The 16,977-nt window shown below is 33.1% G+C and overlaps 1 pseudogene; it reads right to left on the reverse strand.

Moving 5' to 3' along the window:
• Positions 1-8,360: 8,360 nt before the first annotated feature.
• On the reverse strand, positions 8,361-16,185 carry LOC134240222 (very-long-chain 3-oxoacyl-CoA reductase-like; annotated as a pseudogene).
• Between the last annotated feature and the right edge of the window lie 792 nt (positions 16,186-16,977).

A 16,977-nucleotide genomic window follows, 5' to 3' on the forward strand; every position in this document is an offset into this window, starting at 1 on the left:
TGTGTTCATCCTCAAACATACATAAAATTCTCATATGGAAGGCCTTTCATAGGTATACCAAATGTAGATTGCTTCATATGATTTACATAAGTATTCATATGTTTCACATATGAATAGCCACATGTGATACTCATTTGATTGTATATACATGAATCTCCTTTGTTCCATGTAATTATGATCTTCATATGAAAGGCAATACATATTTGGATCATATGTGGCCAAATTGTCTATGTATCAAGTGTCTACAAAGAGAACTTGTCTGTCAGGTTTATCGATTTAAAGCATGTGTAGTTGCTTCTAGTTCTCCTACGGAAATTAACCCTATCAACTCAAGAAATACGTATCATTTCGTCAAGAACCAATTTTTCTCACCAGTAAGCAAATCACACTTCTTCACAGTTTAAACAAGATACTGCATTCAATATTTCTCATCCCCACCCCAACCACCCAGTCCTTTCCAGAGAACTGTTCATGGTTTAAATTTGATTTCTCATGTTCATATTCAACTTAAATGCCTCCATACAGAAATAATTACATGCATGAATAATATTTCCTTGTCTTCGTCTACCTTACACTAACCAGGTCAACCACTTACGTCATATTTGACCGCCAGGAACGATTCATATTATCTGTAGAGACCCCCTCCCCTTTTTCATTGAATCGACGATCTTATCAATATGGCATATATTTTCATTTTTCGGGAAATCTCATTTCTGTTTTATAATCTTTTTTAAACTTATCAATGACCCATGTCCCCACAAACGAACAAGTTGTCTTGTAATTTGAAGAATTTGACATTATTGTTATCATTATCTGTACAATTTACAAAGTGTATACAAGAGTTTATTACATTCTCTCGTTAATGAAATTGAAATGACGAGTTTTTTTTCAGATATTTTTAGCTTGGCTTTCTTAAATATATAGACATGTACAGCTGTATATATGAAAACAAATTTTTTAAATGTCTTTTTTAATTTTATGCTTCTTTTTTTTTTAGATTAACTCATTTGCATCCTTTTTTAAAAGGGTTTTTAAAAATATTTATATAACTATACTGTCTTTATATATGTTATAGGAATCTTATTTTTAACAACTTTTCGATTCTTAAACCTAGACCAACTTTATCTTTAAAAACACTTGCTCTTTGAAGAAACGTCTGATTAGATTAAGACGTGTTGACTGACTTTGATGTACTTCCAATTAGACAAGATCCACAAGATGATAAATAAATTAATTAAAAAAACACCAGCTGACATTACTATCATTTTTACATTCATCATTTATATAAATATTTAATTCTGTTCAAAATCTTTTTTTGAAATAACACTTTTTATTCTGTTAGTCGTGTGTAATAGTCCCATGTACATACTTTGACTATTGGTTACAAAAATATTTTTAAATAAAATGTTTATGCTTTCAACTGAATAATAAAAATTCATTACTCACAACAAATGTACACAGACACTTCAAAATGGCGGATGATCGAAGTCACAGCGATTAGTGAGTGTGCTTTGGCTATTTATTTAAAAGCAAATGTTGCTTTCATTTTTCTAATAAAATTTCATTTGCTAATTTAATTCGTATTTTTTAATACCTTTGTTGATTGTAAAATTAATTATAAATAAAGTTGTAAACATATTTTTAAAATTAAAATACAGTAAGTGTTCTTTTTTCAGTTACATTTGAATAGATTTATATATCTTAAAAGGAGGTATTACTTTACTTTTAGATATTGATAAAACAAGATTGAAGATTGATATTGAGATCTTAACAAAAACCAAGGCTTCTTTAATGATTTCATCATATACATGTACGCAATTAAAGGAGAAAAAAGTAAGTACAATTTTGGAAAGGACACAAATGTCTTGAACCTAGCCTAGGATGTAAACCAATGCCTATTAGTATAAAGTAAGAAATGATCAAGAAACTAAGCATTTAAAAAAAATGCGTCAAAGAAGAAATGTATGTATATATGGCTAAATTCACAGATTGAGAATTAATAGAACTTTTGGAGAATTTTTAATTGTTTACCTTCTGATCAAATGATCTTTAAGATCAGACTAAGTTTTAGTCAGAATTTGATTTAAGAAAAATATTTTCATGCCCATGAAATTAATTAGGTGTAAACATTTGTCGTTACCCTTGATTTTTTTTTTAAGCGCGTAGTTTTCCCACGAAAAAACAATTATTCAATTTGGTTCGTGATTGATGTTAACTTCAAAAATTAAGAAATCTTCCATTTATAAATTTCTGCAAAACGGCGTAAAACTATGGCCAGATGTCACAAAAACACTGAATATTAGTGGGTTGCAGCTTCTTTTCACAGCTAACTCTTCGTTGGAAGACTGACGTTTGTGGCCTTGTCTTCATCTTTCTTTAAGCATGCTGAGTACTTGTCTGCATTAGTTTGCTTGCATTGGCCGTCACCGAGGCTCTGTACCAGGATGAATACCGCAACGGCGACATTATCAACAACCGAATTCGACACGGAGTTACAAGAACACAGTACACTCTACCGTCACTAGGGCCACTGATAATGACCTATATCATATACCTAGTAGTGTATCAGCCCTGATACAGGCGTTTTGGACTTGGCAAGACAGCGCCTGGGAAGTAGGGCTGTCTCGCCCTCGAGGATAAGATATCTCTGTCTCGGCCCGTCGTCAAGGGGCTGTCTCGCCCTCAAATTTCAAATCATTACTTCTGTTTAATTTGTGTGAATTAAGAGTAAAATTCATATTTAAGTATTAAAGAGAGGTATTTTATATCGAAAAATTTAGCCAGAATCTTTTAAAAATTGTTTATTTACTAGTATACTAAAATTTTGAGAAAATTGTTTTTAAAAAGTGCGCCAAATGATAGAACTTCTGACGTAAGAGAAATTTTGACAGCAACAAATCATGAATTGAAAAAAATGGACGTTTATTTGCTCTGACAGTAAGACAATACCAAGTTTTCATTTAATGTACCATTTTTAATTTTATATATATCGTAAACGAAACGAACGGTTACTATAAATCTCAGAATTACAAATTGTACATTTCTTTGAAGAAGTTGTAACCCCGGTTCGATCCAAAGTGAAAGCAGAATATTTTTAAGGTGGCTCATTACATCTACAGTTTATTTTAGATTTCATAACAGCACCACTTATAATGTAGATGTCAAATATCCAGAACGAGGTATTGATATCATAAATATTTTTTGAAAAATTTCAATTTTATTATTACCAGAATTTGAGAACTTTCAGTGTCAAATGATGGGCATCTTCTTCAGACAAGTACACACAGTGAAAAAACATCATAAAACCTAAAATTTCATTAGTTTTCTCCCAAAAAACAATTTAATCTGTGCACAAAACATTAAGAAAATGAGTTTTTTATTTCAATTTATATATATTGAATGAAGAACGTTTAAACGAAATGAAAATTCCAATTTAAAAAAATTTTGGTATAAAATGTCCGCTTTCAAGAGTTATCTTTCCTAATTAGCCAAGATTCAAAACACTAAAGGAACGTTTGAACATTACATCTAAAATTCAGAACAAACCTTAAAATTCCCAGAGTATATATTTAAATCAATAAAGTAAATATATAAATTAACACCAACACAGTAAATAGTGCAATTAAATAACTTTGTTTAATTTCAATAAGGTTGTAGATTTTAACTCGAATTTCCTCCATACAAACATGTCATTGATAGAGCTCACTGCATGCATCGCTATGAAATTGCACAATACTTGTTTGACGAAGATTTGGCTGTTGTTTTCTTTTGTTTCTAGATCTGCTTAAAAGCAGTCCTTCTTGGACTATGCATAATGAACTTTGTTTTCACTGTTTATAACAGCATGTTTCATCTATTTTTTTTTAAAAGGGTCATATTTGTGACGAAACTTCATCAAAAAGTGGTGTAATGAGCCTCCTTAAGTTTATGACCTTTTGAATCTTTGTAATACTTCGAAATGAAATGTTTCAAAACACCAGGACAATTCTTTTTAATGACCAGACCGGACAAATCTTTCTCTCTATGATTATACACGTGCACCGTCAAGCAACATCTTCAGGAACATCGAAATAAAGAAAGATAACTCTCTAATTTTCTTACAACCAAATTATATACATGTAAACTCTTTGATCGAAAAAAATATCTAAAAATTTGTTCTCTTCTTTGGCTATAGATATATGATATAAACAACATCACATCACTGTTTTGATCTCGGCCTTGGTATCAGCCCGAGCGGTTGGTATCGGCTCAAGCCCGGAGGGCTCGGGCCGAGATCATCCGAGGGCTTATATTAGGGCCGAGATCAAAACAGCAGTGTGATATTCTATACGTCAAGGAGTGGATTGGGAGGCCTTCGAAACGACAGACTTCTCGGAGGGAATGACATTAACAATGGCCAGTTTGATCCCATAGAAAACGTAAACAGGTTAACTGGAACCGTTACTGGTACCAGACTGGACTCAAATCTCTACGATCAGAATGGATACACTAACGATGGCCCTTACTCGAATAATGGGGATTATTTGAGAGATACTGGACGAATCAACAATGGGGGCTATTTGGGAGATAACCAAGGGACTTATAACGAAAGAGGTTATATAGGAGATACTCAACAGGCGTCTTTGATTGAGTTTCCCCGTCGTCATGATAACTTAAATTTGTGAAATTGACTTCTGGAAATAAATGCGTTTTACTCATTTTTCTCCAATACCGTGTATATTGTTTACATTTACATTTTTCAGGTAAAATGTTTATATTCATTACAATGATGTTCTTATTAAAGCGGCAATACGGCTGCAAATCGTGTGCTTTTTTCATTCAGATTTACCCAAAATATCATTCAGGAATAAGGTAAAAAGTTGAAGTAAACATTTTGAGAAAAATAAAAATTCTCTCCTTGTACAAAATTAACAAGATTAATCTTGCCGGAAATCTGCCGGAAAATCAAGGGTCGTACAACTTAGATCTGTTTACTTGTACCACGTGATTTCTAAAATTGGACGTACATACAATGTAGGGTTTACAATTATAATGGAATATTAGGTAAAAACAATTCTCAGAATCAAAATATCTTAACTCTCCGGTAAATTAATAATAGTTAACATTTTAGTCTGCATTCAGACGAATTGAACTTGATTAAGAAAAATGTTGACGTTTTGTGTATTGGGGTGCAGGAAAGGAAAATCCAGTAAAATATTATTCGTCATCGCGGCAAAATGTCAAACAAAATATCTTTCTGCAGTTCCAATACAATTTGCACTTCAAATGGCAATAATTTTTATATGTCATAAGTGCATTTTTATGTTGAGTTTACACTGTTTTTTTTTCTTTGAAAGCCATGGAGATACGAGAAACGATAGCATGTATCAACAAACTTGTAGGGGAAAACCTTCCCGAGCCCCACGTGAATGTCGCCGATATCCCGTTTCTTCTTCATCCAATGATTATATTAATCTCCCAACTAAATTTTTGTCAGGAACGTTGCTTTTTAATTTCAAGCCCTATTTTTTTTTCGTTTTGCAGGCCTACCGGGCTTCCCTCTCTTACATGTACCATGCTCTTTTATTTATGAAAACTATACGCATGCGTGTATAGCATGGAATGTGGAACCTCGAACACGTTGCGATGTATATATTTATGTACCATAAATAATTATTAATTTTAATGAAATAATCAGAATTATTTACTTATGAAATTTGTAATTTTGTGAAAGTGTATACATTTATGAGTATGAAAAAAAATTCCAAATCCTATAGGAAAATTTTAAAAAGTCTGTTTTTGAAGAGATGCGCCATATTGTCACTTTAAACTGTAATAGATCTATTTTAATATTTTAATGTTAATATAGTGCTTGTTACTAGTAATCATTTTAGTCTTTGCTTACAGCACAATGATGGGTTTTCCACTAAATGAAACATATGGAGATAACGAACAGTTTTCAAGATCAAAAGTAAATAAGACAATACAAAATAAGAGCAGAGGAAACACAGACCTCTAAAACATCGGAGGTGGGATCAGGTGCCATGGAATGTGGAACCTCGAACACGTTGCGATGTATATATTTATGTACCACAAATAATTATTAATTTTAATGAAATAATCAGAATTGAATTATTTATTTATGAAATTTGTAATTTTGTGAAAGTGTATACATTTATGAGTATGAAAAAAAATTCCAAATCCTATAGGAAAATTTTAACAAGTCTGTTTTTGAAGAGATGCGCCATATTGTCACTTTAAACTGTAATAGATCTATTTTTATATTTTAATGTTAATACAGTGCTTGTTACTAGTAATCATTTTAGTCTTTGCTTACAGCACAATGATGGGTTTTCCACTGAATGAAACATATGGAGATAACGAACAGTATTCAAGATCAAAAGTAAATAAGACAATACAAAATAAGAGCAGAGGAAACACAGACCTCTAAAACATCGGAGGTGGGATCAGGTGCCATGGAAGAGTAAGCATCCTCTGCCGACAGATCAAACCAGCCATTTGCTTCTTGTCATGATCGGGAAATAACGGAAAAATCCGTCGTCAATTCAGTGCATGAATAATGGCCCAACGTTTAGTACGAAAAACCTCAGTCAACATTTGACTCAATGATAAATTGTATTTGCTGACAAGGTCATTGTACTGACCATAGAACTTACCAAATGATGACTTTTTTAACGAAGCTGCTGAAATTCTTGTTTCATCAACTTGCTTGTCAATAATTTTAGAAATTGTTCATATGTAGAACATGCTCTTGCATTTTGAATCAACTGAGATATATAAACTCCGTAATCACGGGAATTCCAATATATTGTTGGAAGACCTGGTCTGCAAAATACAAATGGATGCAAATACATATGTACTAGAATGTACTTGCTTTGTTTTTATGTGACAATTTTAGAATGTTTTTTTTCATTTGATAAAATCAATAATGAAAAACAATTGTTATTTAGAAAATGTACATAAATTAAATACTTATAAATTCATAATTTATATACATTTCAGAATAAATCAAGGGTCAATTAGAGAGAATATGTTTTTAACGTTGTGTAAATTTGTATGAAAAAAAGTATTTTTTGTAAAATAAAGAAATATAAAAAGAATTGAGACAACCAATAATAAACACCTGAGCAACAATTGGAAAAGCATTATAAACAAGCTAGGGTGTTCCAATTAAGGAACACGTGTGTCTCCTCTTTGTAGCTTCATTACAGATGTATATAAATCTACGTCTAGATCTACTATCAAGATAACTTAAGCAGAAAAGAGCATCAATGGATAGTACAAGACTGCGATAGAATCTGACAATCAAAGAAAATATGATTCAAACCCTCAAATGAATAATTGATTAATTGTATATTGTGTAACATCCCTTTCTAGAATTTATTCATTCATATGGAGACGCCACCACTTGCTGGTGGAGAGCTGCAAATTTTGTCCTATACTAGGCACTCGGGACAGTTGAGCAGGGAGGGATCTCATTTTCATGTCAGCACCTTTTGTGTCACGGGACCTCGGTTTATACGGTCTCATTCGAAGGACCGGTCTCCACGTCCACTGTGGGATTCGAACCCGTGGTGTAAGGATTGCTCCTTACTTACCGATGCATTTTCATAATTTGTGGGTAACTAAATATCATACAGTTTAAAGGTACAGTATCGTGAGCTCATAAACATGTATAAACGCGAATTATCAAAACCCTGCATCTCAAAATTGAAAAAATAATGAGTTAAATTAAACTGTCAGGGATAGTGTATGCAAGGTAGGTCAAAGATCAAAGCTGCTTATTTATGTCAACATGCGAGTTATATTTTAACAAACAAACAATAATAATCAATCTAAATAATCTTCCAGACGTGATGTGTATTTGAATAAATATCTACTAATAGGCCTAAGGCAAAAAAATATTTTATATATTTTGAAGGACCATATATATATCTGTATGATAGAATCAAATGTACAACCAAGCCTCTTTCTTTACTCCTCACTAAGATATTAACAGTAGTGAAGGAAAAACTTCAAGAGAACTTTGCGACAATATATTCAAGAAGTGTTGTTAAACAGATGTGGATACTTAAAAATTCCAAGGAACTTTTGGACAATTTGAAATCACCAAAATCAATAGCTTAAACACTTAACGACTTTTCAACTTTTTACACAACCATTCCCGTCGATAAATTAAATTCCAGGCTTTCTGATATTATTTGAGCTGCTTTTTCAATAAAAATGGAAGACATAAATTTTCTTACCTTTTCATTGGTAATTTCAAAATTATTTTGTTAAAAAACACTCTGATTGCACACACAAGTACTCTGAAGTTGACATCAAAAAGATGTTTGAGTTTCTGATTGACAATATCTCTTTTACATCCTTTCTAAATTTATTTTTCTGACTTTTTTCATCAAGCTCATCGTCAACATTTTTATGAATCCTTCTGGTAACATGTTAAGTATAGTGCCCTGTAAAAACGCACAGTATAAGATTGGTTAACCTATCAGTGAATTTTTACTAAATGTTTATTTAAAATCGCTTAATGGTCATGAAGCAGACATAAACTTTTGAAGTCTTGTTTCAGTATTTTTAGATGCCTGTACAGTGGCTGATCCAGAAATTTTGAAAAGGAGGGCCCGACCAGTTTGAGGTAAGGGTAGAGGCCCACAGCCACACCAAAAACATTGATTTGTTAAATATTGTGTATTTTTGGACACAAAAAAAGGGGGCGGGCCCCCTCTAAATCCGCCAGTGCTGTATAATCTGAAGTGAAACTAAGAAAAATACTTCACTGCACTGAATTGCAATTTAGTTTTATTTTTAAATGCTTCACTAATTCAGTGCTACATGTAACTTGAGGTTCTGATATTTTATGATTAGCAGGGCCGTAACTAGGGGTAAAAGATAGAGGAGGCGGGGGTTTGGGGGCCGCCGATTGAGGCCCCTTAAGATCGGAGGGTGCGCGGGGCGAAGCCCCCCCGCAAAAAAATTGCTTCAAACGGCTCAATTTTGGACCATTTCCTTGATTTTGAGAATGCTTACCACTTTATTATATTACCTATTTACGTACTATTTTGGATAGATATGATCAAATAAATTTCAATCGTAATTTTAACTTCTGAATGTAAATATAAACAATGATAAATACGAAACTGACTTTTCCCAAGAAAAATATAAAATTATTTAAGTCAATAGGGGTATCTGGGAAGATCGTACCCGTCGACTCATTCTGAATAGTTTTCACTGTACTAAATGCAGTTCTAAAATGATCGATCGCGGTAGTTCGAATTTCGCTATGGGACATGGGGACTGATCCTTCGGATGAGACCGCATAAAGTTAACCGAAGCCCCGTGTCACAGCTGTGGCACGATCAAGATCCCTCTCTGCTCAAAGGCCCTGAACGCCGAGCATAGGTAATGGTGACACTCACTGCATGGATAGCTGAAAAATTGCTCAGGTGGCTATAATTAAACAAATAAATGATCAATCTTGATCCAGCTGCTTGTGTTGTGTTTCTTATTTCCAAAAAAAAATAAATGAAAATCTAGAGGAGGCAATTGCCTCCGTTGCCTCAATGGTAGTTACGGCCCTGATTAGCCATTAAAATAACTTGTAAAATCAAAGATATGCAAATTTACCATTTTAAAGACACCATACACACCTGAAGATCATGCGCCCAGTATCCATTGGTAAAATCTGAAACTCCAACGGAATCCAGGGCAGCTTTCGCGTAAGTGGTTGGACTAGGTTCGAATAAGGAAGATTTCCTGGTCTCCGAGCTCTTTGTTGCGTAATGAAATGGCTTGTTCATGTTTGTAACCACAAAATATGGCATCACACACTGAAAAGAATCGTATGATCAATGCATTTGCGGGTTTGTCTTGATAAACACAAATACAATGTATTTTAGTCCACTGGAAAATGTAGGAGAGGATTGCGATATTACAATATTGTCTCATCCTTATATTCCTTTCTTAAAAGTATTAAACTATGTAAAATATTTACCTACCTGACAAATTATTCCTTTTGATTCATATTCAGATTGTATACATCGAGAGAAAAATGTCACATAAGCCTGACAATGTGAATTTATTGAGAAGTCAGCATATATGCAGGTAATATTTCATTTTTCATTTGCTAGTTTAAACAATATTTATGATAGTAATTTTTTGTCGTAAAAAAATTGATGATGCAGAAAATCAGTAAATCAATATTTACACAAGCTAAAAGTCATAAAAACAGATTAGAAAGGGACACATATTTTTGAGTGTTTTTTTATGATTTAAAATATAATTATCATGACGTTACTTGAATAACTCAAGATTTGTGTTCGGATTAAATTCCGAGGATATTTTTTATACTCAGAATACCGAAAACCGTAATTTTCCCTTAAATGATGAAAATATCCAAGTATATGATGTTGGACTCCTAGTATATTAAAATAATGTAGTCAATCTTTCAAAATTTTTATTGTATAGAGGATATATACGGGGGGGGGGGGTAGGTTGGGAGGATCCAGACTCAAAAGACATACTTCTGATTATAGGTCACTTGTCTCGCAGATGGAGTAGTGGTTGAAAAGGATTCAATTTTACATCTAAGGGCATTTTGGTATTTATAAGTTTCGGACCTTATGGGGGAGTAAACTAAGAGCAGAAGAGTGGGATTCAGTCAGGAGGCGGAGAACAGGCAGAAAATCCAAGTAAAAGAACGAGTGCCCTTAAGATTGAGCACAGCGTGGACAGAAGAAAGGGGCATAACTTAACAACTGAGGAGATACTTTTGTTTTGAACACATTTTATTGAAATAATGAAATGGATCGGAAACACGTTCTTATGAATTACGAGTTCCTCACATATATAGCACACAGTTGCCATTCACAAGTATGGAAAATATACTGAACATACGACAGGCCTAATACAAAGCTAAGTAAAGACTGGATTAATAAATAACACACTTTACAGGCGGAGTATACGGTTTGCAGAGGAACGGGATGTACTCCTCCAGCGGAGGAAATGTTTATAACTGCGCCTTTCTTTCTCTCCACCATTGCAGGCATCACAATGCTCGTCATCTGCATATGTAACAGGTAAAACTTTCAAAGGAATTAAAAAGGTAGGAGAATTAAGCATTTATAAGCATTTTATGATTTATTATATGTTGATGTTAAGGACAATAAAACTTACATGTACCATTGTCACAGATGTTATATTTACGTTGATCAATTTTATAAAAAACTGAAAGAAAAATATGACAAGAATAAAGCAAGAATTAAATTAGTCTACTATGATTTTAACCTAATTGAGTAATAAGGGCTTAAATTTATCACCCTTCTTCAAGTTTATAAAAATAGCTTTGACCTTTACTTGTCACTAAACTGCACACTCTTGCTCTGGGGTTCCATAAGTATTACGTTTTTCATGCATGAATGTCTTCAGGCAAGAGTTATATATCCCAGACAAGGATTTTTTAAATAAAAGATCTGCTTCAATATTCAAAGACTTTTTAAGACGTGGCTAATAGACACTATAGTTCCTTTACTTGGAGGGCACTCTTAGATGGTATGAGTTTGATTCGTAGAAGGGGACAAGGAAGAAAATGTTCCTCAAATCGCTACATTGGAGTAGAAGCAGAATTGGACAAAAGGGCAAAAATTATATTGCAGATAAATTATGTCGCCTGCATACTTACCATAGTCTGTTCCACTAAGCTATTTTAACCACCTTTTTTTAAAGAAAAGCAGAGTAAGGAGTCTATCCCTAACTCGCGGAATCAAATCCATTTTGTAATGAGGGGATTCCTCAGTATATGCTAGCATGATAAAGATCCTTCACTGCTCAATAGTCATAAGTAGCAAGAACATGTCTTAATTTGCAACTTTCCTGTGGCCACAAGTAGCATTCCAGTATATGTGAAAATTTTTGTAAATAACACGCAACAGAGCAGAGCCAGACAATTTTTTTCACTAAGAACTACATGTACCGTTGACTTTGACTTGAGAGGGAAGCTGTGGGTGAAGGGTAAAACTAAAAAGATTGGGCCAAAAGAGGAGAGGGGAGCACCGACAAGTAATATTTGAAGATAGTGTAGAATTACTTATTACTATACTGAACCCATAAAATGAACCGCCACTTTACAAGCTATTTAAGGGAATATGTGTCTCCCGTTTAAGGAAAAAAGAACACGCGCGGATTTTACAGGGGTTGAGGTGGAGGGGGCGTCCACTTGAAAGGGGTGGGAGGGGCAATATGGAGTTATAGTATTTAATTTCATCATTTACCTAGTGTTCCAATCTCCAGACCGGCTAACTGGTTCCTAATAAAATCGTACAACTCTAGGCCTTTACTAAAGTCACTATAATTCTAGTTTGAACTTTGCTCTCTTTTTCTATAAAAACAAAATATCATATACTCTACATGTTACATAACATTGCGGATTAATATATCACAATTCACATTATTTTGTATAATCCATTACCTATTTCACTAGCAACCTCCTGAAGTTTTGCTGCTAAGCGACTTATTAAAACAATATTCACTCCCCTTTGAGCCAGCTAAAATAAGAAATGATTTGACATAACTGATAATAAATTTCAAGTGGCTGACTAAAAGTACTTTTGGGAATTATTCGTATGTAAAAGTACTCTTGTACATATTGCTAAATGATTAAGGGAAGTCGACGACAGAAAAATTAAAATCTTCTTTGATTGCTTTATCATAAAGCTTTGTTGTTCGATTACCATAAACGTGTTTATATATAAAATTTCCAAATATGAAACAGAGATATCATACTCTGTCAGTTTGGTATCTGCTTTTATTTAAAGTCAATCAAATATATTAAATCAACGTAGAAATGAAAATAAATACTGATAATTGATAAAACTTCGTCGATACAGGGTTGTATATCTAAAACATGACAATTATTACAGAAATAAATCATACTGTATTCAGAAAGACAATAATTTCGGAAGGATAAAGAAATATTTACAGACAAATGGACGGATAAACATTATTATCAATTGAAATTATTGGTTATCTTAATGTATTTAAGTAATTATAAAATATATGATGCTTAAAAAAAATCAACAGGTCTGTAATGAAAAAGCACATATACATACTTCTTTCGCGTATCCTTTTCCAATACTATCAGTTGAACCAGTTACAACTGGAAAGAAATGCAACATATCGACAATGTTTAATAATTTTATTATAATATCTGTCATGCTATTTTACAGCTCAATTACTATTGTTACAATTTCTATTGTTTTTATATTTTTTGTAAAGTATAGACATGAGTCGTTCCAGTTTTTTCCCCAAAATTTAATGTGGATTGGACATAAAACTGATAAGTCCTGAATTTGTTTCCTCCATGCAGTACCTTTCCTGTCTGTTTGTAATACTTATAAAGAGTTTTTCCTATTTATCTATAAAGTCAAAGTCTCTTTGTCTCCAGTATTTTTTTTTTCCGAACACCTCTTTCAAAGCAATCAACATATTCGAGGGATGAACTTCAAGGGAGTTGTAGTATCAAAGCAACAATGGTTGTTAAGTATACATAAATTATTTGAAGTATAATTATTTTTTATTTAAAGTGGCAATACGGCTGCAAATCGTGTGCTTTTTCATTCAAATTTACCCAATATATCATTAAGGAATAAGGTAAAAAGTTGAAGTAAGCAGTTTGAGAAAAATAAATATTCTATCCTCATACAAAATTAACGTAATTAGAATCTGCCGGAAAATCAAGGGTCGTACAACTTAGATCTGTTTACTTGTACCACATGAATTCTAAAATGGCACGCGCACACAATGTAGGGTTTACAATTTTAATGGAATATTAGGTAAAAGCAATTCTCAGAATCAAAATATCATAACTCTCCGGTAAATCAATAATTGTTAACATTTTATTCTGCATTCAGATGAATTTAACATGATTAAGTACAAATGTTGACGTTTTGTGTATAGGGGTGCAGGAAAGGAAAATCCAACAAATTATACGTCATCGCGGCAAAATGTTAAACATAATACCTTTCTGCAGTTCCAATACAATTTACACTTCAAATGGCAATAATTTTTATATGTCATAAATGCATTTATATTTTGAGTTTACACTGACTTTTTTTTCTTTGAAAGCCATGGAGATACGAGAAATGAGAGCATGTATCAACAAACGTGTAGAGTTGAACCTTCGCGAGCCCCAAGTGAGTGTCGCCGAAATCCCGTTTCTTCTTCATCCGATGATTATATTAATCTCCCAACTAAATTTTGTCAGGAAATTTGCTTTTAAATTTCAAGCTCTATTTTTGGTTTCGTTTTTCGTATTGGTCGACTTTGTCAATGTAGCAATGTAGCCTACCGGGCTTCCCTCTGTTACCATGCTGTTTTGTTTATGAAAACTACGCATGCGTGTATACATGTAGCATGGAAGGTGGAACCTCGAACTATATATTTATGTACCATAAATAATTATTGATTTTAATGAAATAATCAGAATTATTTACTTATGAAACTTGTAATTTTCTGAAAGTTTATACATTTATGAGTATGAAAAAAAATTCCAAATCCTATAGGAAAATTTTAACAAGTCTGTTTTTGAAGAGATGCGCCGTATTGTCACTTTAAATTGATATGACAATATTTGCATAGTCGCCCACGTGACGCAGTGGTTAGAGTGTTCGTTCCTTGGTCGTAGAAAAAGAGTTGCTCTTAATATCGCGGGTTCGAATCCGACTGCGGGGCGTGGAGATCGATCTTTCAGACGAGACCGTATAAATCGAGGTCCCCTGTCGCAGTATGTGCTGGCCTAAAAAATCTTCACTGTTTAAAGGTCCTAAGTGCCGAGTACAAATCTGAATTTGCATCCTATACTTGCAAGTGATGACGTCTAATATGAGTGAAAAACTCCCTCAAAAGGGATGGTAAAGAAAGAAAGAAACAATCAAAAATAGTTGCACAATGTGCATTATGACTGAAGTCTCTTTTCATAACATTAACTTGACCTACATTTATGAGTTCTACCGAAGTTTTTAAAAAATACATAAACATCCGAGTCATGTCAACATCTAGACTCGTAATTATAATAACAAGGGGAAAAAAATTACAGGTATTGCTGTCAATTAATGATGTTGTCACACACCGTTTTATGCGGCTTTATTCTCGTCTTAGATAATTTTCGTTTTCACTCTAGACTGTATGACTTACTTTTCCTCTCGAATTAGATTTTGACTCAATAATGATTATAAAGGATAAATTACAATCAGAGTTAACCACACCGTTTCTTTTGTTACAAAACATGGTCGTGTTGATAAGGCAAGTAAAAGTGTAACCATAATTTTAACTGTTTAACTTTATCTCCCTTATGAAATACAAACTAGTTCTTTTTTACTGACACACACAAAATAAATTTATTGTTATATAAACATCCTACAAAAAAGAACTTCTAATACCTGTATCATTTGTATGTATTGTATGATACACATAAGAAAATTAAAGATTCTTGTTCAGAAGGAAAACTTGATTCCTCCCGTATACAGCGGTAACATAGGGTGGTTTTTCAGAGTGTAGTAGCATGCCATGGTCAGGGTTGTTAAAGTCTTTGTGTTTAGAGACCTTGAATGTATAATGCTTCGCTAAATTAGGAAAAAAGGAATGCTATAAAAGCTATACGCTACCCTAATAACCGAAAGGCGATATCAAATAAAATGTAAAGTGCGTAATTATTCAAAATAGTAGTTACTGTAGTGATTGCTTAAAATAGTAATGCACGACCGTTATCATTTCGTAGTAAATTCTTGAGGAATGAATCAATAAATATAATTTAATGCAGTTAATACAAGGTATTACCTGCCCAGGATCCTAGATTTTTAAAATTTGTAGACCCAGCAAAAACAAGTGATTTCAAGATTTTGATTACATTAATAGTGACTTTAAGTGTCCAATATGACGCTGCAAGAAATCCAAACGTTGTAAAATATGCAGAGACGTCTTTGCCAAACACATTAATGATATTGTTCATCACGGAGCTCGCCATAGTTGTCGTCGAGGAAGTAAAATATGCTTGAACTTCAATCCCGACTTGTAAAACTGCAAATGACATAATAGGAATTTTTTAAAAATCACATTCAATGCAAAATTTCAATTTTTTCACAATTTCTAATTGACAGATTATGAATAATTGAATGTGTAATACTAGTATGCGGCTAGGTCTGCATAGTTCAACAAATGTCAACTTTACCTTACAAACTACATGACTTCTTTGTAGTATATAGTAGTCGAGTCCCTTCCCTCATTCGAAAAAAAGTAACGTAATAGGAAATCCTTACCTAGAGTGGGGATATCAAATTATTATGCTGACTTATTTTTATATTCCTATAAAGCAGAATTTATTTTAAAAAAAAAACAGTCGAAAAATACTAGTACACTGTATCTGCAAGGCAGGCTACTTGCAGATACATGTAAGTTGATGTTACTAGGATTTCAACAACTGCGCCTAAAGAAAGCATTTCTTTACGTACCTGTATTTGGTCACTATAATGACCTTGTTAGCAAATGTAAACAAGCACTAGGTTGTATTTTAGCTGACTTGTTTCATAAGAATTGTTAGGCCTTTGTTTTACAACTGAATTTGACTACGGAATATTCCATCTACCTAATCAGTACATAGGGCTCATGGCGGATGTGACGTCAACAGTGGATCCTTACGCCTTCTAGTTACCTGATCCCACCTCTGAAATTTTCTGCAGTCCGTGTGTATGACCTCGTCATAGTTTTGTATTGTTTATAGCTTTTTTGAGATCGATCACTGTTCGATATATTAACCATTTTCATCGTTGCATTTTCATTATTGAAATTTAATATTCAGCCACGGGAGTAGCAGAAAATGTATCAACAAGAATGGAGGAAACAACCAGAAATTATTGGATCTAATATGGAGATTAAGAAGAATATTCAAGCTCAAAAGTCTATTCAAACAATACATAAAAATGCGGA

The sequence above is a fragment of the Saccostrea cucullata genome, unplaced genomic scaffold, assembly GCF_032062105.1.
Source record: "Saccostrea cucullata isolate Sc308-1 unplaced genomic scaffold, CSIRO_AGI_Scuc_v1 ctg1226, whole genome shotgun sequence".
NCBI lineage: Eukaryota > Metazoa > Mollusca > Bivalvia > Ostreida > Ostreidae > Saccostrea > Saccostrea cuccullata.